This window comes from Macaca nemestrina, chromosome 14 (assembly GCF_043159975.1).
Source record: "Macaca nemestrina isolate mMacNem1 chromosome 14, mMacNem.hap1, whole genome shotgun sequence".
Lineage (NCBI taxonomy): Eukaryota > Metazoa > Chordata > Mammalia > Primates > Cercopithecidae > Macaca > Macaca nemestrina.
In genome coordinates, this window is record NC_092138.1 from 55,522,909 (window position 1) to 55,548,000 (window position 25,092).

At 36.7% G+C, this 25,092-nt stretch overlaps 1 long non-coding RNA gene across 11 annotated transcripts in view; it reads left to right on the forward strand.

Moving 5' to 3' along the window:
• The window catches only part of LOC105498387 (uncharacterized), a 76,110-nt gene that overhangs the window by 22,010 nt on the left and 29,008 nt on the right, over positions 1-25,092 (forward strand). Inside the window, exon 5 of one of the 11 annotated variants that reach the window (XR_011612659.1) lies at positions 11,933-12,071. The exons of the other annotated variants lie outside the window; for them this stretch is intronic. This is a non-coding gene — a long non-coding RNA (uncharacterized lncRNA). Of the gene's footprint in view, positions 1-11,932; positions 12,072-25,092 lie in introns of those variants that run through there. 11 annotated transcript variants of the gene reach the window in all.

Here is a 25,092-nt window from a genome sequence, read left to right on the forward strand (position 1 = left end):
TCTGTTTCCCTCCCCTTTCATGTATCTTACTGCACCCGGTAAATTTTGCCTGAATGTCAGAAATTATACATATATAATTGTTATCTCAGGGCCATATTCTCTTCTACCACCAATGATTCATCTTCCTGTAGGAGGCAGCTGGAGTATGAAACAGATTACCTTAATGCAATCAAGACCAATCAGATTTACGGTTGGTTTTTTTGTGGTCATAAGGCTCAGATGCTCTTTAATTTACCTCCACTCCTAAGACATAGCTCTGCAGAGTCTCTAGCTGGAGACCTAACTCCAGTTATTGTTTGATCAGATACTTGTGTATGCTGAAAACTCTTCTCTCCCTGGCAGCAGCTTTCTGTTTTGCTTCTTAGCCTCTTTCCATGTTCACCTTAAGGAATTAGGATATTTCTCAAAAGAAAATATCCAAAGTGTTCCCTTCTCCCCATCTCTGAAAACTCTGAGACCATTGTCCCCAAGTCTTACTTGTTGTGTCCTAAACAAAAATTATTCGCCAGCCCCATTCAATTACCAAAACCTGCTCAGCTTATCTGTTTTGGTTATGGTCCTTTGTCCTGTTTTTCAGATTCCCACTTTCCCAAGACCATAACCTGGCAGATTCCCTGAGGGGAAAATGTCGTCTTATCCTTTGTTTTTGATTTTCTGCTTCCTCATTTGCCTTAGCAGCAATATGGTCTTTTCAATTTGATTTTTAAACATTTTATCCAGCTTTTCTAAATGTATTGACTGAAGTATTAGTCTGCCACGAGCTGCTGCATCAGAGCCAGAAGTGAAAATATGACTCTTTGACATGTCACTTAGTACCTAATATATAATAAATGTTAGCTAAATCTAAATACTTAGTGACTGAAAACAAGAATAAACAAATTTAAAAATACCTTTTTATTTGGTAAAGAGACCTTGATCAAAGTGCTGAATCTAGTATTAAATTTTCTTGGAAATTATAACAATGTTCAAACTATCCTATCAACGGTTGTATTTTTTTTTTTTTTGAGGGGGGCATGGGTGTTATGTCACAGAGGTTATAGCAGAAACAAATTCTGGGGACAGAATATGTAAGAATATTTCACATTTTCTTCTTCTACCAATGTGATAATTGAGAACTGGAAATATTAGTTAAATTAATGTAAGAATACGTAGAGAAGCTTAAACTTTTCTGCTAGTTACTACAATTTTACAAAAGGACACGAAGTATATTAGGTTAAAATTTCTTAATGTTGGGTTAATTGTAATAAATAAGATTTCTTTAATTTTAGAGCACCTGATTAGCTTTATTTAACATATGAAATGCTAGTCAATGAAAAATTAAAAAGGGTTAATGTTTTGACATGCATATTTCATTATTTAGCCTGATATTTCTAATATTTTCAATGCATATTAATAAAATGAGTTGAGAACTTGGCATTTCTCCTACAAAGAATAAGAAGATAGACAGTACATGAAGGTTATGCCTCCTATTCTAGTTTTCTTCCAATTTAAATTTGGCAAATCTCACAGTTTAATATTTACAGATAAATGATGGACTACAGGTAACTTCTAGCTACTATGGAGTTAACATGATTTTCAGATGCCTATTTAAGGCATGAGAAATCGATAGCATCTAAACCTTAATTTCTTTCTCTTTTTAAAATTTATTTATTATTTTTATTATTTTATTTTTGAGATGGGGTCTTGCTCTGTCACCCAGGCCGGATTGTAGTGGCATGATCTCAGCTGACTGCAACCTCCACCTTCCAGGCTCAAGTGATTCTCCCACTTCAGCCTCTCAAGTAGTTGGGACTATAGGCACATGCCACCACAACCAGCTAATTTTTGAACTTTTTATAGAGACAGGGTCTTGCTATGTTGCCCAGGCTGGCCTCAAACTCTTGAGCTCAATGATCTGCCTGCCTTTGCCTCCCAAACTGGTGGTATTACAGGTGTAAGCTACTGCCCCCAGCCTAAACCTTAATGTTAAATCTACTCTCTCACTTTAGTTTACAACTGGGCCTAAAGAATCAAGATTAAGTATAGAAAAGTTCTGAGGGTCTTTGGTTTGAAGAGACTATAAGTGTAAAAGAAAAATTGCACTGGATAGAGTTAAACAAGAAGACTTTATTCAAGACAACTGCAGCAGGGAAGAGAGATTGAACTTAATCCCAATGAAACAAAAGGCAGGAGAGTTTTTAAGCACTGGGATGAACTAATGAAAAAGAACCAGAGGACTATAGGCTGATGTGGTCCACTGTGTTTGCTAATTGATGCTTATGGAAGTTAAGTTCCTAGCCTCCCACCTAGACTGGGAGATAGGAGCTCTATCTTCTTTGATGATTACGTTTCAAAGGAATAGTTGCCAGGTCCTTGAAAAAGAAATGCCTGGATTGTAAAACTGGAAAGAGGTTGGCAGAAGATTTAAATTTCAAAAAGTCAGGAACTGATTTAATATAAAAAATTGTCTGAGGTAGGCTGGGTGCAGTGGCTCACTCCTGTAACCCCTGCACTTTGGGAGGCTGTGGCAGGTAGATCACTTGAGGTCAGGAGTTCTAGTCCAGCCTGGCCAACATGATGAAACCTCATTTCTACTAAAAATACAAAACTAGTTGGGCGTGGTGGCAGGAGCCTGTAATCCCAACTACTCTGGAGGTGTAGGTTGCAGTTAGCCAAGACCAAGCCACTGAATTCCAATCTGGGTGACAGAGCAAGACTCCATCTCAAAAATAAATAAATAAATAAATAATTGTCTAAGGTTAATTCTCTGACAAAACGGATGTCAGGGCCCTAATATCAAGAAGAAACCTACTTAATGTTTAGTCAAGCTGAGGGGAACATTAAGGCCTTCTTGGTCACAATGTAGCACAAAACCTGTGGGATCCCATATAGAAATTCTGTCTGTCTTTTTTCCTCAGTCCATATTTGAAATAACAACACTATAACACTCCTTTGGTAGTTATATTTTCTCACCTTCTTTACAGAAGAAGAAATCCTTACTTAGAAAAGGTAAGTAACTTGACCCTAATGACCTAGCTGGAAATGACAGGTCTCTGTGAGATTCAAGAGTCTGTTTTCCTAACCATTGTGTTACACAGATGAAGTAGACCTAATTGTGACATCCTTTTCTTCTTTTATGCCCTTTTTATTTATCCTTATGTTGCCTTTATCCAAATGAATTCACTGGGGCAGTCTAACAAATCTAGTTTACATTTCATTAATTATGTGCATGTTAATAACAACTCTTAACCCCAAACATTACCACGGTTCAATGACAGAGGTTATTAAGAAGGATATAAATCCTCTATGTGTACTGGATGGCTCCCAAGGAAATAAGAGAGAATTGGCATGTTTTACTATCAGTGTTATCAGAGTCATATTGTAGGCAGCTCCCTTCTATCAAGTCAACAAATAAAATAATGGTAACTACCTTTTTTGGTGGATAACATGTTAGCCTCCATGCTAAGAGATTTGCATAACTTTTTTCAATCAGCTGACCTAGGATCTAGAGAGAGAGCAATGTTCTCCATTTTAAAAGTGAGAAACCTGAGTTTTAGAGAAGCTAAGTAACTTGCACAAGGATAAGTCACTTTAGCAATATTCATAGTTATTACAATCTGAATCTGGAATTGAATTTGCATTAGCTCATTCCCGTGGCTGTGCTCAAGGGCTACCTTCTACTGCTCTGGTTCTGGGCAATATGTCAGCTTCGTCCCTCTTTTCTTTCTGAAGGAGACCACAGAATATCACCCCAAAATATGGCACCCTAGCATGCTTAAGTATTTTGAAATGAAGGCCCTTGGAGATCAGCAGGTGCTAGGAGAGGCTTTTCCCCTATCTGCAGAGGGACTGGGCACACCCACAAAGAAAACAATTACCTTCTGTCCCTTCCCTGAGTTTTCATTAGGTAAACCCATATTGTAGGGAGTGGGGAATGCAACTACACATGGACAAGTTTATTTCATCAGGAGCCACTGTCTATTCCCCTAGACCCCTTCAGTTTCCAAACCATTGGTTAGTAGCCAAAGTTACTAACCATTGTCTGAGCATTGGGCCTATTCATTTCCCCTAACATTATTTACTCTACATTTCCTCATCTCCCTTCCCCTGTGAAGAAGGGTTTATAAGCATGTGCACTTCATTTGGTTTTGGATAATCATTCTACTGTGATTTATTTTTTACCCACACATGATAAAATAAATTTGTATGCCTTTTTCTCCTATCAATGTGACTTTTGTCAGTTTATTTTCAGCAAATCTTCAGACTGCAAAGGGGAAGTCTCCCCCCTTCACTCCTTTGCTTCTTTCCTTTCTTCATTTCCTTCCTTTTATTTTCTGCCTTCCAATTTACCTTGACCACCTTTTTTTCAATTATCTCACAATCTTGAATAAATCAACATTTAGTAGTTATTTACTTAAGCACTTTTATACTTGAGCAATGTGAATAATGTAATATGTTTGACTTCTTAAATGTAAGGCCTTCCCTTGGGCTTTTACAGTAATTTTAAAAAGAGAAAAAAAAATTTTATAAATGGAAAAAATTTAAATATTTTCTGCCACAGGTGTAAGTTTATATTAAATTTCAATTAAAATACAATTACTTTCATAGTACATTTCATAAATTTGTGGTAGAGGGCATTGATAATCAAATATATGGGTGTTCAGAAAAGAATACCTCCAAATTTGTCACTTTGGACTCCAAACAGAGCAGCTGAAGAGCAGCAAAGGCAGGGAAAGGGCTTTCTGTGGTCTACCCTTAACTGACTAAGATATGTTCCTCCAGAAGACATACAATTGTCAATCAGGGAAGATTAAATCAGGAAAAGAGACTACAAGTCTGACACCTCCACTGAAAGACTTTAACCACAGCTACCATCAATTCCTCTGAGGGCTGCTTCTGAGAAACTTCATCTGCATAGTAAGACAGCCTTTGTTCCCAGTGCAGTTTCCCCCCTGACCCTCCTGTGGCTTGTCACCATCTCCCCCAGAAAAGCCCCCAGACCCTATTCTTTCTCTTTGGTATAAAACTTCAGTCATTTGAGGGCATAAAGGTATAAAATCTTCAGTCATTGGGTCTTTGAGTCTCATATTTTATGGGATGCCCATGCATGTTGACATAATGAATTTGTTTGCTTTTTTACCTCTTCATCTGTTATTCCAGAAGTTTAACTTTCAGTGGGTTAGAAGAGTATTTTCTTTTACTCTTGCAAGTGTATTCTTTAAATTGTACTTTTACACCTTCAATAAAATGCTTAGGAATTCCTACGTCAGTGCTTTTTAAATCTTGGCTAACATATTGCCTAAGTAGTTAAAAAAAAAAAAAAAAGAAAAATATACTCAAACCCTGCCATGGAGCCACTCTACATTGTCAGGTGTCTGTGATTAAAAACATCCCCATTGCTGATTCTGATATATAGCCTGGGATTGAGAATCTCTACCCAATTTGTTTTTATTAACATTTTAACACATTGATCAGTTTAGCTTAAAAATGATTTAAGAAGTATTTATTTTGCTTCTGTGCTACATAAATAGCCATGCTAATGTTTCTGGATGTTCACCAAATATTTTCAGTTCTGTCTTCTGGGTATCTGATTGGATTGTACTTCCCAGCTGTCTTGTTGTTGGGAGGAGCAGTGTGTCTGATGAAATTGTACTTCTGGGGCAGAACACTTAATTGCTAGTTTAGTTAGGCCTGCGCTACTGAAAATACACTAGGCAGTGTAGCAGCAGCACCATCACTTGAACTCTTCTTAGAAATGTAGATTTTTCAGGGTCTGCCCAGATGTACTGACTCAGAATCAACATTTTCATAAGATCCCCAGGTGAACTCATGCAAGTTAAAATGTGAGAAGCCTTTCCCTAGAGTTCTAGCTTTCCCTTGTAGTATGGCCAGCAATATTTGAGGTGGTAGCTGATTTCTTGGCCTGGAACTCTGAGTGACTTTTGTAGGCAGGACTCCCTGCCAACCAGCAATGGGCATGTAGCATGAGCTAAACCTTATGTTTTTAGATGTCTGTGTGACTTGCCTTTGTAGCATAACATATCCCATACTGACTAGATACCTTGGATGTACAGGATTTCCTTGCCTTTCTCTTCAAACTCATTTATAAAATACACAGCATCAAATCTAAACCAAAAATCTGTAACAATGTTCAATTTAAACACAGATTTTTATCACAAAAGGCAGAGATTTAGATTGATAGGAAAATAAATTCCAGACCAGGAAGAGAGAGGACAGGACAGGAAAGGTTCCTTCAGCTTGTTGAAGAAATAGCTGAGTTGAGCCTATAATAAGCCAAGAAGAATGGCTGCCTATGTTTTGGTATGTTAAACTCTTTGGTATTAAAACCAAGGCCAAATGTGTGACTGAGGGGTTGAGGGGATATTTTCACAATTTGTCAGATGGGCAACTCTGTTTACCAAGCAAAGGAAAAAGCAGGTGGATTAAAAAAAAGAGAGAGCAGGAAATAGAAGAGAGGAATACAAATAGTAACAAAGGTTTCAAGCTTACCACAGCTTGCTCTTTTATTTCAAACCCAGAAAATAGCTCTGGGCACGTTTGCCTTGATGAACTGGAAAAGTTCCACACATTAAGGCCAGCAACCCTGACATAAGGCCATATCGAGAATGAATACATCTTTTCAATGAAGGGCTAATCTTGTACAAACACATTGCAGGGTGTTTTCAGGTCCTCTAATGACCCCTAGACTCTCTCTCGCACCATATTGTTAATGGAGAAGATATTTGTGTTAAACATTGTGCAGATTAAACTGGTGGATTATTTTCCCCGTATTTAAAAATATCATTGTACCCTGTGGCCAGACCATTCCTAACTGAGAAATACAAAATGCAACTGAATTTTTCTTTGCTTCATTAAAGGAAGCTTGAGAAAATTTAAAGGGACTGTTCAAATTTCTTCCTTAAAATATGCCTATTTCTAGGACACCCTATGATACCAGCGGCTTTAGAATAGGAAGGAGATTATTATAAACTAGAAGACAAATTTATTTAATCATTGTGATATCCATTTATTAAAAAACTGCGTGTATGCTCTCTTTGTACCAGACACTGTATTAGGAGCTGGTGACATAGTGGGATACAAGGACAAAGCCATGCTCTTATGAAGCTTACATTATAGGATAATTCTCTGCCATAAACATAAACCAAACACTTCCACTAGAAATGCTGACCAATGCCTGGATTCTCTGGTAAGATTCATGAGCTCATCCTGCTTGGTAGCATGACATCATTTTATGATATACTAATTTCTACCTTGCTTGACATATCAATGTGTCTACATTTTTTTAATTACTCAATCTTTAACAGACCATTTATTTAGCACTTTCTGTCATAAAATTTAATCTTCTGACAGTGCTGCCGTCCCAATGCATCTTTATCAATGCTGTTTCCAAAGAAATGGGTAAAACAACACAGGGACAAAAGAAATTTGCATATCAGTTCTTGGCTTACACTAAAAATCTATGAAGGATGCCAACTATTGACAATACCCAGGAGGCAGTCCTGGGACCAAACCAAATGGGCCCATTACCAAGAGTGCTGTTAAAATCAAGCTCCAGGCTAGTAGGAAGGAATAATGTATCGATGGAGAAATTAAGCAAGTGGGTCATATATGGATGATTTGTGGATGGGAGGAAGATAAAGAAAATAGAGATTGGGGTGTAGTGAGCTGAGACAATAAATACATGTGAGTTGGCCAACTGTCCATTTGAAATTAATGTTGCAAAGACTGAGTGTTCATGCATCAAACAAGTTTTGTACACAGTTTTATTAATTCCCCTAGGCCTGGATGTGTCCTTAATGCCATGAAACTAGATTATACAAATTAGCTAGTGCAAGAGATGGGTAGGATTGCATTGCTAAATAATTTGCCAGCATATCCGCAACAACTGTTGCTTCTCTTATAATGTTGTTGAAAGAATCAAAGGAGAAGATATCTATGAAAGTGTTTTACAAATCAGAAAGCACTTTACTTATGAGAAGTGGGGCTATTGTTATTATTACTGTGCTTGTTTTAATGCAACCTAGACATTGAGGTAGCATAGTTTTTATGTCACAAGGTCACTGTTTCCTGGAAAAGCTCATTCTGATTTTGTTGATGCTATCATTCAGATATATTTGTGATAGGTAACTCTGACCTTTCATTGTTCTTAATGCTCTTGCCCTGCTGAGCTAAAATAGGGCAGTGCGCCTTCTGCCCTGCTTCTCAATGAAACTGCACATGTGGGTTATAAATTGAGACCTATTTATGATGAAGAAAACAGGAGGATGAAAATAGAGTGCTTATCAACCTGTCACAATAGGAGGAGGCTGGAAAGTAAAGTGCTATTCTCATGCTATCCTCAGAGGAAGAAAACTGATTTTCCTTTCAACAAATGTCAAAAGGAAAACTTTTAGGCTGTCACGTATGGCCCATATTTCTAGAACCTGGCCCAACTTGGCTACTGTAAGACTTTGTGAACACAGCCATCCAGAGGATGCTGTTTAGAGGGAAGGAGGTAAGATATTACCAGGATAGAATGGTGATACACAAATGCAGGACCAGAGGACAAGAAAGCAGATATACAAGAAAAACAATTATGGTTGTCAAATCACTATGTCAAGTTAACCCATGAATACTTATGCTAACTGGAAATACATAAGGCTACTTCTCTGTCTTTGTGCATCCACACTCCTGCTTACAGACACATGCACTCATACATTCTGTCCTAAATTAGATTTCTCTAGAAGGAGGCCCTGTAAGTAGGATCATGTAAAAGAAGTTTGTCTGGAAAGTCGTCCTAGAAATTACCAATAGTGGAGTAGGAAGAAAAGAAAATCTAATCAAGATATGTTTGTCAGCTGGTCACTGCTGCAGGCAACTGGGACTCTGTATTTTGGCAGCGACTCCATATCTTGCACACTTCTGGACAAAAGTGCAAAACATATATATAATCGCACATGAGGGGCAATTTCTGTTCATCTTTGGTTAAAGGCTATTCTTTTTTTCTTTTTCATGTTTATTATACTTTAAGTTCTGGGATACATGTGCAGAACATGAAGATTTGTTACATAGGGATATATGTGCCATGGTGGTTTGCTACACACATCAACTCATCATCTACATTAGGTATTTCTCCTAATGCTATCCCTCCCCTTGCCCCCCAACCCCCAAGCAAGCCCTGGTGTGTGATGTTCCCCTCCCTGTGTCCATATGTTCTCATTGTTCAATTCCCACTTATGAGAGAGAATATGCAGTGTTTGGTTTTCTGTTCCTGTGTTAGTTTGCTGAGAATGATGGTTTCCAGCTTCATCCATGTCCCTGCAAAGACATGATGTCATTCATTTTTATGGCTGCATAATATTCCATGGTGTATATTTGCCACATTTTCTTTATCCAGTCTAACATTGACGGGCATTTGGCTTGGTTCCAAGTCTTTGCTATTGTGAATAGTGCTGCAATAAACATACGTGTGCATGGGTCTTTATAACAGAATGACTTATAATCCTTTGGGTATATATCAAGTAATGGGATTGCTGGGTCAAATGGTATTTCTAGTTCTAGATCCTTGAGGAATCACCACACTGTCTTCCACAATGGTTGAACTAATTTACACTCCCATCAACAGTGTAAAACCGTTCCTATTTCTCCACATCCTCTCTAGCATGTTGTTTACTGACTTTTTAATAATCACCATTCTAACTGGGGTGAGATGATATCTCATTGTGGTTTAGATTTGCATTTCTCTAATGACCAGTGATGATGAGCTTTTGTTCATATGTTTGTTGGCCACATAAATGTCTTTCTTTTGAAAAGTGTCAGTTCATATCCTTCTCCCACTTTTTAATGGGGTTGTTTTTTTCTTTTAAATCTTTTTAAGTTCCTTACAGATTCTGGATATTAGCTGTTTTTCAGATGGTTAGATTGCAAAAATTTTCTCCCATTCTGTAGGCTGCTTGTTCACTCTAGTGATAGTTTCTTTTGCTGTGCAGAAGCTCTTTAGTTTAATTAGATCCCATTTGTCAATTTTGGCTTTTGTTGAAATTGCTTTTGGTGTTTTAGTAATGAAGTCTTTGCCCATGCCTATGTCCTGAATGGTATTGCCTAGGTTTTCTTCTAGGATTTTTATGGTTTTAGGTCTTATATTTAAATCTGTAAATCATCTTGAGTTGATTTTTTTTTTTTTTAGATGGAGTCTCGCTCTGTCACCCAGGCTTGATGCATATCTCCGCTCACTGCAAGCTCCCCATCCAGGGTTCACGCCATTCTCCTGCCTCAGCCTCCCAAGTAGCTGGGACTACAGGCACCCACCACCAGGCCCAACTAATTTTTTGTATTTTTAGTACAGACAGGGTTTCACCGTGTTAGCCAGGATGGTCTTGATCTCCTGACCTTGTGATCTGCCTGCCTCGGCCTCCCAAAGTGCTGGGATTACAGGCATGAGCCACTGCACCTGATCCTTGAGTTGACTTTTGTATAAGGTGTAAGGAAGGGTCCCAGTTTCAGTTTTCTGCGTATGGCTAGCCAGCTTTCCCAATACCATTTATTAAATAGGGTATCCTTTCCCCATTGCTTGTTTTTGTCAAGTTTGTCAAAGATCAGATGGTTGTAGATGTGTGGTGCTATTTCTGAGGCCTCTGCTCTGTTTCGCTGGTCTATTTATCTGTTTGGTACCAGTACCATGCTGTTTTGGCTACTGTAGCCTTGTAGTTCAGTTTGAAGTCAGGTAGTGTGATGCCTCCAGCTTTGTTCTTTTTTTCTTAAGATTGTCTTGGCTATATGGGCTCTTTTTTGGTTCCATATGAAATTTAAAGTAGTTTTTTCTAATTCTGTGAAGAAAGTCAATGGCAGCTTGATGGGACTAGCATTGAACCTATGAATTACTTTGGGCTGTATGGCCATTTTCATGATATTGATTTTTCCTACCCGTGAGCACAAAATGTTTTTCCATTTGTTTGTGTCCTCTCTTGTTTCAGTTAAAGGCTATTCTTTGAGATGATAATATCCAGGTCCCTTATCCTCTGTCCTCCTGGGTTGGAGATACTCTTGCTATTAGAACAATCTAATTGTGAAGGGCCCTTCATGCTCCTCTATTGGATAGGGAGGCTTTTCCTCTATATTGCTACCTTCCATCCAAGATACATTGTCCAATAGAAATGTAAGCCACAATGCAAGTTATTTAAGTAATTTTTTTCCAATAGATTTTTAAAAAAAAAAATAAATACAAAACAGCTAACATTAAACTAACTTAATACTGCATTTTATTTAAGCCAACATAACTAAAACACTGTTTCAGTATGTAATCAATACAGATATTTTACTTTGTGTTCTGGCAAAGCCTTTAAAATAGATGTGTATTACACAGCGCATGTCAATTCTGACTACTGCATTTCCAGTACTCAATAGCCATGTAAGGCTAGTAGCTATCATACTGGACAGTGAAGACCTGGATCCATCCCACTCTCCATTTGGAATATAGGGAGCTTATGAGTATCCTAATACTTTGGGGGAATGAAAGATGGCATTCCTGCTGAACATTAAGTGAGAGATGTACTAACAATGTCCATGATAACTTATCATCAGTTTTCAAGTTGGCTATATAATAATGCCAAAAATCAGATATACCTGCCCTTTTAAACATCCTCTCTCTTCCAAAACAAAACAAGAAAACAAAAACCAAACCTAGACTTGGTACTACATAAGGATTCACACACAGCTCCAGGAATAAGTGTTGAGGAAAACCTTACATTCATTGTAATTATGTTTCCACACTTTGGCAAACTGAGAAGGGAAAATATATGTGTCCTCTCCATGACCTATCTTTCGTATTTACACTCCTATGTAGTCCCCTCTCACATTGTATCAGGATTGGTCTGTGTGAACAGAAGAAAGCATTAGTAATAGTCATTTCTAAGGTCAGATTATAAAAGAAAGCTTCTTGCTGTCTCTCCCACAGCTCATTCTAGGGGAAGCCAGCTGCCATATTGAGAAAACAGTCCTATGGAAAGGGCCATGGAACAAAGAACTGACTTCTGCCAACAACCTCATGAGTGAAACTAGAAGTGGTTCTTCTAGTCCTGGTCAAGTCTTATAGCCTGTGGCTCCAACTGATAGTGACTGCAACTTCATAAGAGACACTGAACCAGACCACCCAATAAGACACTCCAGATTCCAGACTCTCAGAAGTTGTGTGAAATAATCACCCCCAGTTGTTTTAAGCTGCTAAGTTTTGGGATAGTGTGTTAGATAGCAATAAATTGCCAATACAACATCCAAGAAATAAATTACTATGATAAATAAACATGGAGAGTAGATCTCTGTTTATAGACTGAGGTTTGTTAGAGTCCGATCGAAAGGAATGAAGGTGAACCTGAGGTTGGAGGATGAGGCCAGACTGTGACAGGAACAGAGAACAACATGAAAAACATTCTAGAAAGAAAAATTATATTCCAGAATTTCTTTAAGCAGAACAAAAATACCAAAAACAAACAAACAAATACCTGTTTTCATTGTTTCCTAGCCTCTTGTAAAAATATACGGTCAGGATTGATTTATTTAAAGGAAGTTTTAGGTCTAGAAATCATCCCAGTGTTATCCAGATCATCAACAATTAAGAGAATAAAAGGAAAATGGAGGAAAAAGTTCTTCCTCATAAGGCTCAGGACATATTCTGAGACTATATAGCAGAGTCAACTGAAAGTGGCATTGTAACCCCTGCCTAGAGCTTCACCTCGTATTAAAGGAGGCTCTGGTTCTCCCTGAGGCCTACATTCCAGAAATGTTAACTGCATTTCTAAAGAATGTTAACTACGTTTCTTAGGAAGCCATGCCATTGGACTTAGTGTACAGAATGCTTTATGTGAGCTTCATTAATCTTATTAAATAACATGTTTTTGCCATTCATTGATTAGACATACAAATCATTCATCCCCAGAAGGAACTGCAAAGGAATCTAAAGTCACTCAAAACCCAGGCTTGTGCTGTCTGTGGTTGTCAAGGTAACAAATGTCTGACAATTCCAAGCTACGAGACCTCAGCAGACTATTTCGAAGCCACCATAGGTATTAGCCAGCCTTCCACCTTCCACTTCACATAACAGTTTCCAGAGGCATTCTCAGGAGAACTAATCAAGATATTAAGTTTATCCACAGACAACTAGAGTGCCAACACCCTGTAGCAAGTTAGAAGAAATAAATAGGATATTCTTTATGTTCAACCTTGGATGCTAAGTTCTTCAGCACTGAACCAGAGCCCCCTATGCTATCAGTGCTTATTACAGCAGCTGTATTCAGAGTACTAACTAAAAATAAGTGAACAAAGTCTGGAGATGCTAATTCGACTTGCTCCATTATATTGAGCACAGCCATGATTATAGATGGTATTATTTCTTAAATGCTTAAGATAGGGCCAGACACAGTTAAATATTACCTCCTGTTTTAAATATTACCCTATGCAAAATGGGTATTCTCATTCTGGTTTCAAAGATGAGAAAATTGAGGCTCAGTGTGTGGTTAAATTCTTACCAAAACCACACAACTACCCAGTGACAGAGCCTTATGTGAACTGAACACTGACTTCAATGGGAGTTCTCATATTCACTGTGTTTTTTCTCACTACCACTTTGCTTCTTCCTGAAATTGAATCTATCTCTTCCTATTTCCTTTTAAGACCCAATTGATTTCTAAACATTTTCTCCCTATGTCTGCAAAGATGCTATTAAAGACATTTAAGAATTAGTGTGGCATGGGTGAAACTCTGTCTCTACTAAAAAGACAAAAAATTAGCCAGGCGTGGTGGCAGGCACCTGTAATCCCAGCTACTCGGGAGGCTGAGGCAGGAGAATGGTGTGAACCCAGAAGGCAGAGCTTGCGGTGAGCCGAGATCATGCCACTGCACTCCAGCCTGGGCGACAGAGCGAGACTCCGTTTCTAAATAAATAAATAAATAGAATTGGTGTGGCATAAGCGTTGAAAAATCAGCATAGATCCCTTATATCTTAGTATGGGAAAAGGTGCCAGAACACACTGAAATGCCACAGGGTGACATTCAGTCTCAGAACTGAAGGGTCCTGAGGGAACCATGGAGAGGAAAGCAGGATTCTCAAGGGCTCAGGACAGTCTTTTTCTATTTTAATAGGGGGTGTGGTCTTATCAGTGCAGGATGGCTGAATGTAAGCACTGACTGCCTGAACAAATGAATCATAGCAAGACAGACTTCTGACCTTATGAACAACCATTTTGCTTCAGAATTCCTATCAGAAAAAAAATGTGGAAGAATTTGTGCATTGTGTGGGAATATATATTTAGTTTCTCACACAGAAACTGGTCATATTAGTACTAAGAATATAACACAGCTGAAAAGACAGCTAGTGGTTTTAGCTACATAACCTCAGATTCCTCAGAGATGAAAAATTCTGTATTGGATACTAGAAACTTATAAATAAGTTGCCTTCATTGTTAGTTTCTTATGTTGCATGTATTTTTATTTTTATTTATTTATTTTTGAGACAGGGTCTCACTCTGTCACCCAGGCTGGAGTGCAGTAGTGCAATCACGACTCACTGCAGCCTCGACCTACTGGCTCAAGTGATCCCTCTGCCTCAGCCTCCTGATTAGCTGAGACTACAGGCATATGCCAGCATACCAGGAGAATTTTTGGATTTTTCGTAGAGACAGGGTTTCACCATGTTGCCTAGGCTGGTTTCGAACTCCTGGGCTTAAGGGATTCTTCTGCCTTGACCTCCCAAAGTGCTGGGATTACGGGCAGGAGCCACCCCACCCTGCCCTATGTTGCATGTGTTTTTAAAGATAATGTCACATGTATTTCTAAAGATAATATTCACTGAAGAATTTTTTTAAAATAAACAGAATTTGGCCTTTTAAAATGAGTTTCACATTTTGAGAATAAATATATACTACTTTGCTAGTTCAACAAAAGTCAGGTCACTTTGTCATGATCTTTTTTGATAAGCAAGTAGTGCAATAATGCTGCATTTGAGATAGTTGAAAATTACATGGGAAGAGGAAAAAGAAGGAGAGAATATTCCAAAGGTCTGCAGTGATATGCACTGAGAAAAGTTTTTGAAACTAAACTATACTCTCAGGCAAATGAACACCATTTCTTGGGGGAGTCCATTAGTGGGGCAAAAAGTATGAGAATCTGTGTCAGTGTATTTCATTAAATAATGCAAATAGAAAGTCCTACATCATTAATAATATCCTAAAAAACCTTTATTAGATCTAACTTACTATTAAAAATATCCTTAAAAACATTTTATGTCTGATTATATAGCTGTGAAAGGATAAACAAGCTGTAAACAGGTGAAATTAACTTAGAAATACCTTTAAATAAAACAATAAAAACCATACTCGCGATTTAGAGATTGATGTGCAATTGAATACATTTTAGTGTCCAGCATGAAGCATTTCTCTTGCAGGACTTTGCTGGTTACTAGACATTTCAGGCTGACCAAGGGAATAAAAGTAAGCTTTATTTCTTCTGGGCCCAGTGGTCTCCATTTAATAGAAAAACACCCATTGACAAACAATACTTAACACTATCTTAGGCATATTGCTAACTGATTTCTAAATTTTTAGTTAAGCCATTATTAATTTTAACATTTGAACTATTTTCATACAACAAACCTTATATCATCTTGTCACTGCTGCTGCTCCTGCCATTGTAACCAAAGAGCCTTGGATAGCCATGATTGTAATGGAAAATTGCCTTGGACACTGTGGCTGCTAGCTATTATTGTCCCTTCTCATTTTCTTTTCCATGCAACTTTGTGGTCCTCTCACAAAAATACAATTTGTACATCCTTGACCTTTGATCTCAGCCACACACTTGCTTCAGTCAAAGGCATGTGGGCATAGGGACAGTGTGCCAGTTCCTCCAAGTTTAGCTCTTGAGAGGCCTCACCTGCTTCCAATCTGCTTCTTGCGCTCCTGTCACTGCCATGAAAACAACTTCCTCTGCCTGCATCATGGCCCCCAGACTGAGCACACACAGAGAAGAGCTGCCTCAGCAAGCCCAGTCAGCCCCACAGCCATAGTCTAGCTGCCCAGGCAAATCCAGCCTACATGAGCAGACCCAGCACACTTACAAGTGAGAGAAATGAATTCTTGTTGTTAAATGACTCTAACATTTTGCTTGCTTGTTACATAAAATTTCTGGCGATAGTTGACAGATACAATAGAGGCAGCATTTTGGAAGGAATTAATTAGAAGTGGTATGGTAGTGATCCAAATGACCTTATTTTCTTCCTGGTATAATATTGCCAGTTTTGCTCTCTGTTCAAATTATGTAAACTTTATTTTATTTATTTATTTATTTTTGAGACAGAGTGTCACTCTGTCGCCCAGGCTGGAGTACAGTGGTACCATCGTGACTCACCGCAATCTCCACCTCCTGGGTTCAAGCAATTCTCCTGCTTCAACCTCCTGAGTAGCTAGGATTACAGGCACCCACCACCATGTCCAGCTAATTTTTGTGTTTTTAGTAGAGACAAGAGTTTCACCATGTTGGCTAGGCTGGTCTCGAACTCCTGACCTCAGGTGATCCACCCACCTCCCAAATTATGGAAACTTTAAGCTCTTTAAATGACAGTAATAGAAAGGTAACTTAATTCAATATACAAAAGTAAATAAAAATAATTTTAAAACTATAGATTTAATGTTGTTAACCAAATATGTAATAGCTAATTTAACTGATCTTTATTATTGCTTCAGTTTTTTGGGTAATAGAAATACTATCACACTATTTTAAAGAGAAATGTCTAGATTTAAACAGAAAAGACCACTGGAATTCAGTAATTATAGAGGGCTTCAAAACTTACATATTCATATTCTTCAATTTGATTCTATCAAAATATTTATGCATTTTCTTGAGAGAGTCCATTTGGGGGATAAAAAGCAAGTATAAGTTTCCCTCTTTAAATATTAAATGTATCCAGTTTGCTACAACAATGAAATGATACACCTTATTAATTCACAAGCCTTATTTGTGAAAATCATGGAAATTTGCTTTGGGTCTAAGTATTTTAAATGGTCCTTCTTTCACATTATATTTTGGGTTACACAAACTGTAGCTTTATATATTACATGCAGATGTAGACATGACTCTTCTCAGCACAAGCCTGGAAATAAAGCAAACTGCCAAAAAAAAAAAAAAAATGTTTTGTGTCTCAGTTTAAGTTTCTAAAGAAGAAAAACAGCAGAGCTCTCAAATTTCTTCACTGTAGAAAAAGGTTAATGCAGTTTCAGACAGAGGTCAATGCATTGATCAGTGTAGCTTCAAACAAGGAGGCAGGCCTTTTCATAGTGTTTATAATATGTCTCAAAATTATCAAAACGTCCATTTTACTGTGGTTTATAAATTCATCAAGCAAAAATTTCTATTGAAAAATCTTCTGCAGAACAGTAATTGTTGCTAAATAATTCCATGTGTAGCTACATGAGATATATTTATTTTAATGGTATCTAAGAACTTTTGTTTTATAAATGCCATATAAAATACATTAATTTTATGGTTATGATATAAAAATGAAGGACTGTGAACACAATCAGTTGGAACTGAAACTTAATAGAAATCTAAGGATTTATGGGAAGTTAAGACATTTTTCTTCTCCATCTCCCACCTTCTGTCTTTTAGTGACTCTTAGAATGCCACCATTCTGCTTTTTTGCAACTCAGCAAACAAAGGAACCAAACTCTTATCATGAGTTCACATTATTGAAATATCTCTGGATCAGTACCAATGTCTTTCTTTAAAAAACATGTTTCTACCCATCTCTTACTATCTCTGCTTTCACTAATCACTTTTTCATTAATTTTTCATTCAACAGCTATTTATTAAACCCATACTCTTTGCTAGGCACTGCCTATTAAGCAGTTTACAAAGAAAGACATGGGCTTAGCCCTCTTAGAGTTTACAGTATAATAGAGGAGATAGATGCTAAGTACATATATATGGAGACAAATAACTTCAAATAGCAATTAATGCAGTGAAGACAAAGAAATTGGGTGCTCTGAAAAATAATTAAAAATCTAAACTTAAAATTTAGATTGTAGGCTCAATCTATAAAGAATTAACATTTAAGCTGAGATCTGAAGAATGCAAAAGAACTGGCCGCATGGAGACATTTCCAGGCAGTGGAGAAGGTGCATGCAAGAGTCCCGTAGCAAGAGACAGATCTGTGCTATTCTCTGAAATTCTGAACAGAGTTCCTTCATACCCTCATTTGACTTTTAGGTCATGGTACTTTATATTTTTATTTTCTCTTAATGTATATGTTCTGTTTTCAAAGCTGCTTAAGGGCAAAGTAATTGTTTAGAGCTATTTTTATCATCCACCGTGAAACTACTCTGCTTTCCAGCATCACAAACTAAAATGCCTTCAGAGTTAAGACTGGAGGAAAGTTGATGAAGAATAAGCATTTTATTCTTAATTGGGAGGAGGACATTTTTATTTTCTCACTGAATCAGTCAAGCTTCAGTCAGGAAAACAGAAGTCATTTTATGTATTCTGGGTATAATACAGCTGCTTTGAACCTCACACCCATTCAAGGTCTACCCAAACATCCATCTCGCCTTCCTGGAGATGTTGCTCTTCTTCCTTCTAAATCTGATTCTGATACCCCTCTTTAACAGACCAGAATCTGCATTTCACAGGAAAGTAGATTCTGGGAAATATAGTTCTCAACTTCTCTTCTTCAATGCACCTTTTCCACTTGGCATTTATATTTACCTTTGTAGCTGTTTGTAGGCTTCCGGATTGCAGTGATGAAAACAATACTCTGATTCTATCCAGCATGGTGTGATTATGCTTTAATCAACCAAAAACATGCCTACCTTTTTCTCAATGATGCCTATTATGTATTCATATTTGGATAATGTTCTGTTTTTTAATCTCAGTCATAATTTCCCTTTGATATCCTGTAACTTGAAGATTAAATTTACAGTATTAATTGCCATTAACATCTTTAACACACCTTGTAATAGACAGTATGGGAAAGAGAAAGTGGGAAAATGGTTGATGTAAAAATATCCACATAATCAAATAAGCAAGAAAAATACCCTGTTATTTCCCACCACAATCCCTATTTTTCAAGTGGTAACATGTCATAATTTCTTCCTCTACTGCCCACTCCATGTTCCCTTTGCCCTGAGCTAGTACCTCAGTGTATTGGGGTTCTTTATATGTTGACCTGAATCATCATTCAAGAAAGATCTGAAGTACAGTCATGCACTGTATAATGATATTTCTGTCAATGACGGACCACATGTGTGAGGGTTGTCCCATAAAATTATAATACTGCATTTTAATGTACCTTTTCTATGATTAGATACATAAATACAAACCATTGCTACTATTGCATGACAATTGCCTACAGTATTAAGTACAGCAGTATGCTGTATAGGTTTGTAGCCCAAGAGCAATAGGCTATACCATATAGCCTAGGTGTACAGTAGGCTATACCATCTAGGTTTGTGTAAGTACATTCTATGATGTTGACACAATGACAAAAACATCTAATAATGAATTTCTCAGAATGCATCCCTGTTGTTAAACAATACACGATTGTGTTAGTGTTCTTGCCTAAAGTGGGTTTTTGTATTTAATGTTCTATTAAATGTTATTACTGCACATAACAATACCATGAAGTGTCTTGAGGAAACCTCTGACCTCCAGACCATCTCCTCCATGCCTCTGTTTTGTAGATAATTAGAATCAATTATTCAAGTCAGAATAGTAATCCACTACTTTGCCTATGAGTTTGGTGGCAGAAAAAATTCAGTGACCGGGTGGAATTCTCGGCTTCCAATTCAGTGGAACAATAGTTGTGTCTCCAGATGAAAGCATCATTGTTATTAAGTACTTTATACAGGCAGAAACTGAAGTTTTGGGGACAAGAAGTGAAAATATTGTGGCTGGGTTATTAGGGGAAATAAAGAGAGAAGCCACTTCCAGTTTTACACCTTTGTTCCAGATCCTCTGTATTCTGAAAGTGGGAAAAATGTCACCATCTAAACATTAGAAGTTGAGAAAGTATGCCTCATCTTGTAGCAGAACATTTCATCTCATGTGGTTACTCAAGTATTGCCATAACTAAACCTTCAATACACTGTCTTGCCTGCTTTTACTAGGCCACTGCTTTAGATGTGATAAAGTCAGTGAATGAATTCCAGGAGTGTAAGTGCATTATCTTATTTCTTTTGTTGTTAAATGAGTACATTGTTCAAAAGCAGTGTTTTGCGGAATACCTTGATTTTAACAAAGCATTCAGTAAATGCTGGTAGTGGCATTTGAGACAGAGAAGGCAAATCTACATACAGAATAAGAATCCATTCCAGTAAGGATGAACTGCTGCTATGTCCGTGATTGAAGAGGTCCAATGCAATTGACTTGTTCTCATGTGGTCGGTCCTTAACCGCCATGGGGATTAATTCTATATCAGGAGTCTAGCCTCGGTTTCTGCTATTGGCAGGTGGGCAATGCAACTGTAGTGGTAGCTAGAAAATTCGTGTCAAAGTAAGTTTGTTATGAAAAAAAAATCTCCATCCCTGCTACCACAGTTACTTTGTTCATGAATGCATTAAACATACACAAGCTGGACGTTTTTTTCAACATTGACAGAGGATGTCTTGTGGAAAAAATTCACATAGGATACAGGTATCTTTATTCTCGCTTCCTCTGACAGGTACATTGACTTCTGTCTTCACCAGTATTCAAATTATGTTTCTTTAAAATGCATACTATTGCCCATAAATAAAAAAATAAATGAAGTTTATTTTTGTGACTTTAGGTTGGTCTTTCTTCTTCCTTATTGTTTTTAAAAATCAATTTTCTTTCCCAGCTTTATTAAGGTACATTTAATAAATAAAAATTGCATATATTTATAGTGCACAGTGTGATGTTTTGATATAAGTATACATTGTGAAATGAAATGATAAAGAAAAAAGTAATGTATCTATCATCTAATACTTATAATTTTGTTGTAGTGAGAACATTTAAGGTCTACTCTCTTGATAATTTCAAGAATGTAGAAACTATAGTCATCATGTGTACAATAGCTCTCCAGAACTTACTGCTTTTAATTGAAACTTTTTATCTTTTGGCCAACATCTCCCCAATACCCTTGTAACCACCATTAGACTCTTGGTTTATATAAGGTCAATTTTTAAAAATTCCACGTATAGTGAGATCATATGGTATTGATCTTTCTGTGCATATCTTAGCATAATGTCCTCCAGGTTTATTCATGTTGTCCTAGATGACAGGATTTCTATCTTTTTTTAAGGCTTAATGGTATCCCATTGTGTTTTTTTAATTTTTAATTTTTGTGGGTACACAGTATATATATTTATGGGGTACATGAGATAATTTGGTATAGACATTCAATGCATAATAATCACATCATAGTAATTGGGTATTCATCCCCTCATTTATTTTTTGTGTTACAAGCAAGCCAATTATACTTTTTTTTTAGCATTTTAAAATGTACAATTAAACTATTAATGACTACAGTCTCCCTATTGTACTGTCAAATACTAGGTGCTATTCATTTTTTTAATACCAAATAACCATCCCCACCTCCCCCTCCTCAACCCTTCTACTACCCTTCCCAGCTCTGTTAACTATCCTTTCATTCCCTGTCTCCATGAGTTCAATTATTTTGCTCTTCAGATACCACAAATAAGTGAGAACATGTAATGTTATGTCTTTCTGTGCATGGCTTATTTCACTTAACATAATGACCTCCAGTTCCATCCATGTTGTTGCAAATGAGACAATTTCATTCTTTTTTACGGCTGACTAGTATTCCATTGTGTATATACACATTTTCTATATCCATTCATCTATCTGTTCATGAACATTTAGATTGCTTCCAAATCTTGGTTATTACAAATAGTGCTGCAACAAACATGGGAATGCAGATATCTCTTTGAAATACTGATTTCCTTTTTTCATCAGTATATACCAAGCAGTGGGATTGCTGGATCATATGGTAGCTCTATTTTTAGGTTTTTGAGGAACCTTCAAACTGTTCTCTATAGTGGTTATAGTGTACAATAGTTTCCTTTTCTCCACATCCTTGTCAGCATTTGTTATTGCCTGCTTTTTGGATATAAAACATTTTAACTGGGGTGAGATGATACCTCATTGTAGTTTTGATTTGCATTTCTCTGAGTTTCAGTGATGTTGAGCACCTTATCATATGCCTGTCTGCCTGTCTTCTTTAGAGAAACATCTATTCAAGTATTTTGCCTATTTTAAAAATCAGATTATTAGTTTTCTTCTATAGAGTTGTTTGAGCTCCTTATATATTTTAGTTATTAACCCCTTGTCAAATGAGAAGTTTGCAAATATTTTTCTCCCATTGTGTGTGTTTTCTCTTCAATGATAATTGTTTCTTTTGCTGTGCAGAAGCTTTTTAACTGAATGTGATCTTATTTCTCAGTTTTTGCTTTGGTTGCTTGTGCTTGTGGGGTATTAAGACTTTTTTTTCCCTCAGATCAATGTCCTGGAGAGTTTCCACACTGTTTTCCTGTAGTCATTTCATAGTGGGAGGTATAAGATTTAAGTCTTTAATTCGTTTTTGTTTTTGTGTGTGTGTACGGTGAGAGACAAGAGTCTAGTTTCATTCCTCTGCATATGGGATATCCAGTTTTCCCAGAACCATTTATTGAAGATACTGTTTTCTCCTCACTGTATGTTCTTGGCATTTTTGTTGAAAATGAGTTCACTGTAGGTGTATGTGAATTTGTATTTTTAATTTCAATTTCATTTATCTCTTCTCTGATTCTTACTTATATTCTTCTTCTAAGTTTGGTTTGCTCTTTCTTTTCTAGTTCTTTGATATGCATCACATCATTTATTTGAAGATTTTCTTTTTTTCAACAAGGGTACTTACAGCTATAAACTTTTCTTAGTGCTGCTTTCACTGTATCTCATAGGTTTTGGTATGTTGTGTTTCCAGTTTCATTTATTTCAAGAAATTTTCCTTTTGTAGATAAGAAATATTGTATTTATTTCTTTCTTTAACTTTTAAGTTCAGGGGTACAAGTGCAGGTTTGTTACATAGGTAAACCTGTGTCATAGAGGTTTGTTACACAGATTATTTCATCACCCAGGTATTAAGCCTAATACTCATTACTTATTTTTCTTAATGATCTCCCCCTTCCCATCTTTTGTCCTTCAAAAGGCCCCAATGTGTGTTGGTCCCTCTATGTGGATCTTTTAGCTTCCACTTACAGGTGAGAATATGTGGCATTTGGTTTTCTGTTCCTGGGTTCGTTTGCTAAGGATATTGGCCTTCAGCTCCATCCATGTCTTTGCGAAGGATATAATCTTGTTCTTCTTTATGGCTGCATAGTATTCCATGGTGTATATGTACCACATTTTCTTTATCCAGTCTATCATTGATGAGAATTTAGGCTGATTCTATGTCTTTGCTATTGTGCATGGTGCCGCAGTGAAAATATGCATATGTGTGTCTAAAACCCAGCAATCCCATTACTAGGTATATACCCAAAGAAATATAAATCATTCTATTATAAAGACACATTCACACTATGTTCACTGCAGCATTATTCACAATAGCAAAGAAATTTCTCAATTTTCTTCTTAATTTCTTCGCTGACCCACTGGTCATTCAGAAGCACATTGTTTAATTTCCATTTTTTTAATGGTTTCCAAAATTCCTTTTGTTATTGAATTCTAGTTTTATTTTATTGTTACAGAGATGATGTTTGATATTATTTTAATTTTTTGAAGGTTTAGGGTGTGTTTCGTGACCTAACATATGGTCTATCCTTAAGAATGATCCATATGCTGAGAAGAATGTGTATTCTGCAGCTGTTGGATGAAATGTTCTGTAAATATTGATTACGTCCATTTCATCTGTAGTGTAGATTAAATCTGACGTTTGTTGATTTTCTGTCTGAGAGATCTGTCCAACGATTAAAGTTGGGTGTTGAAGGCTCTGGCTATAATTGTATTGAGGTCTATATCTCCCTTTACCTCTAATAATATTTGCTTTATTTATCTGGGTGCTCTAGTGTTCAGTGATATATGTTTATAATCATTATATTCTCTTGCTGCGTTGACCCCTATATCATTTTATAATGACCTTCTTTGTCTCTTCTGGCAGTTTTTGTCTTAAAATCTATTTTGTCTGATGTAAGTGTAGCTACTCTTGCTCTTCTTTGCTGACGTTGTCATGAAATATATTTTTCATCCCTTTATTTTTAGTCTATATGTATCTTTATAGGTGATGTGTGTTTCTTGTAGGTAACAGATCGCTGGGTCTTGGTTTTTCATCCCTTCAGTTACTCTACATCTTTTGATTGGGGAGTTTAGTCCACTTACATTCAATGTTGTTAAAATTCGTAAGTAGGGGCTTACTCCTGCCATTTTGATATTTGCTTTCTGGTTGTTTTGCAGTCTTCTCTTTCCTTCTTTCTTCCTTCCTATCTATCTTTTAGTGAGGGTGAGGGTGATTTTCTTGATTCAAATATTTTAGCTTCTTGATTTTTATTTTTTTGTGTATCTGTTGCATGCTTTTTGATTTGAGGTTACCAAGAGGTTTGCAAATACTATGTTAAACTCGTAATTTTAAAGTGATGACAAAACTTAACTCCAATTGCATATAGAAACAAGGAAGCAGACACACAAAAAGAAAACTAATAAAAACTCTAAACTTTAACTTCATCTCCTGCTTTTTAACATTTTACTGTTTATCTTTATGTCTAATTGTCTATGCCTTGAAAAGTCATTGTAGTTATTGTTTATGAATGGTTCATCATTTAGTCTTTCTACTTAAGAAAAGAGTAGTTTACACACCATCATTGCAGTGTTACACTATTCTGTGTTTTTCTATGTTTACTATTATCAGTGAGTTTTCAACCTTCAGATGGTTTCTTCTTGTTCATTAACCTCTTTTTATTTCAGACTTTTTAGCATTTCTTGTAGGACAAGTCTGGTATTGATGAAATCCCTTAGCTTTTGTTTGTCCAGATTTATTTCTCCTTCACAAATGGAACATATTTTTACTACATATACTATTCAAGTTTTTTTTTCCCCCTTTAGCACTTTAAATATGTCATGTCACTC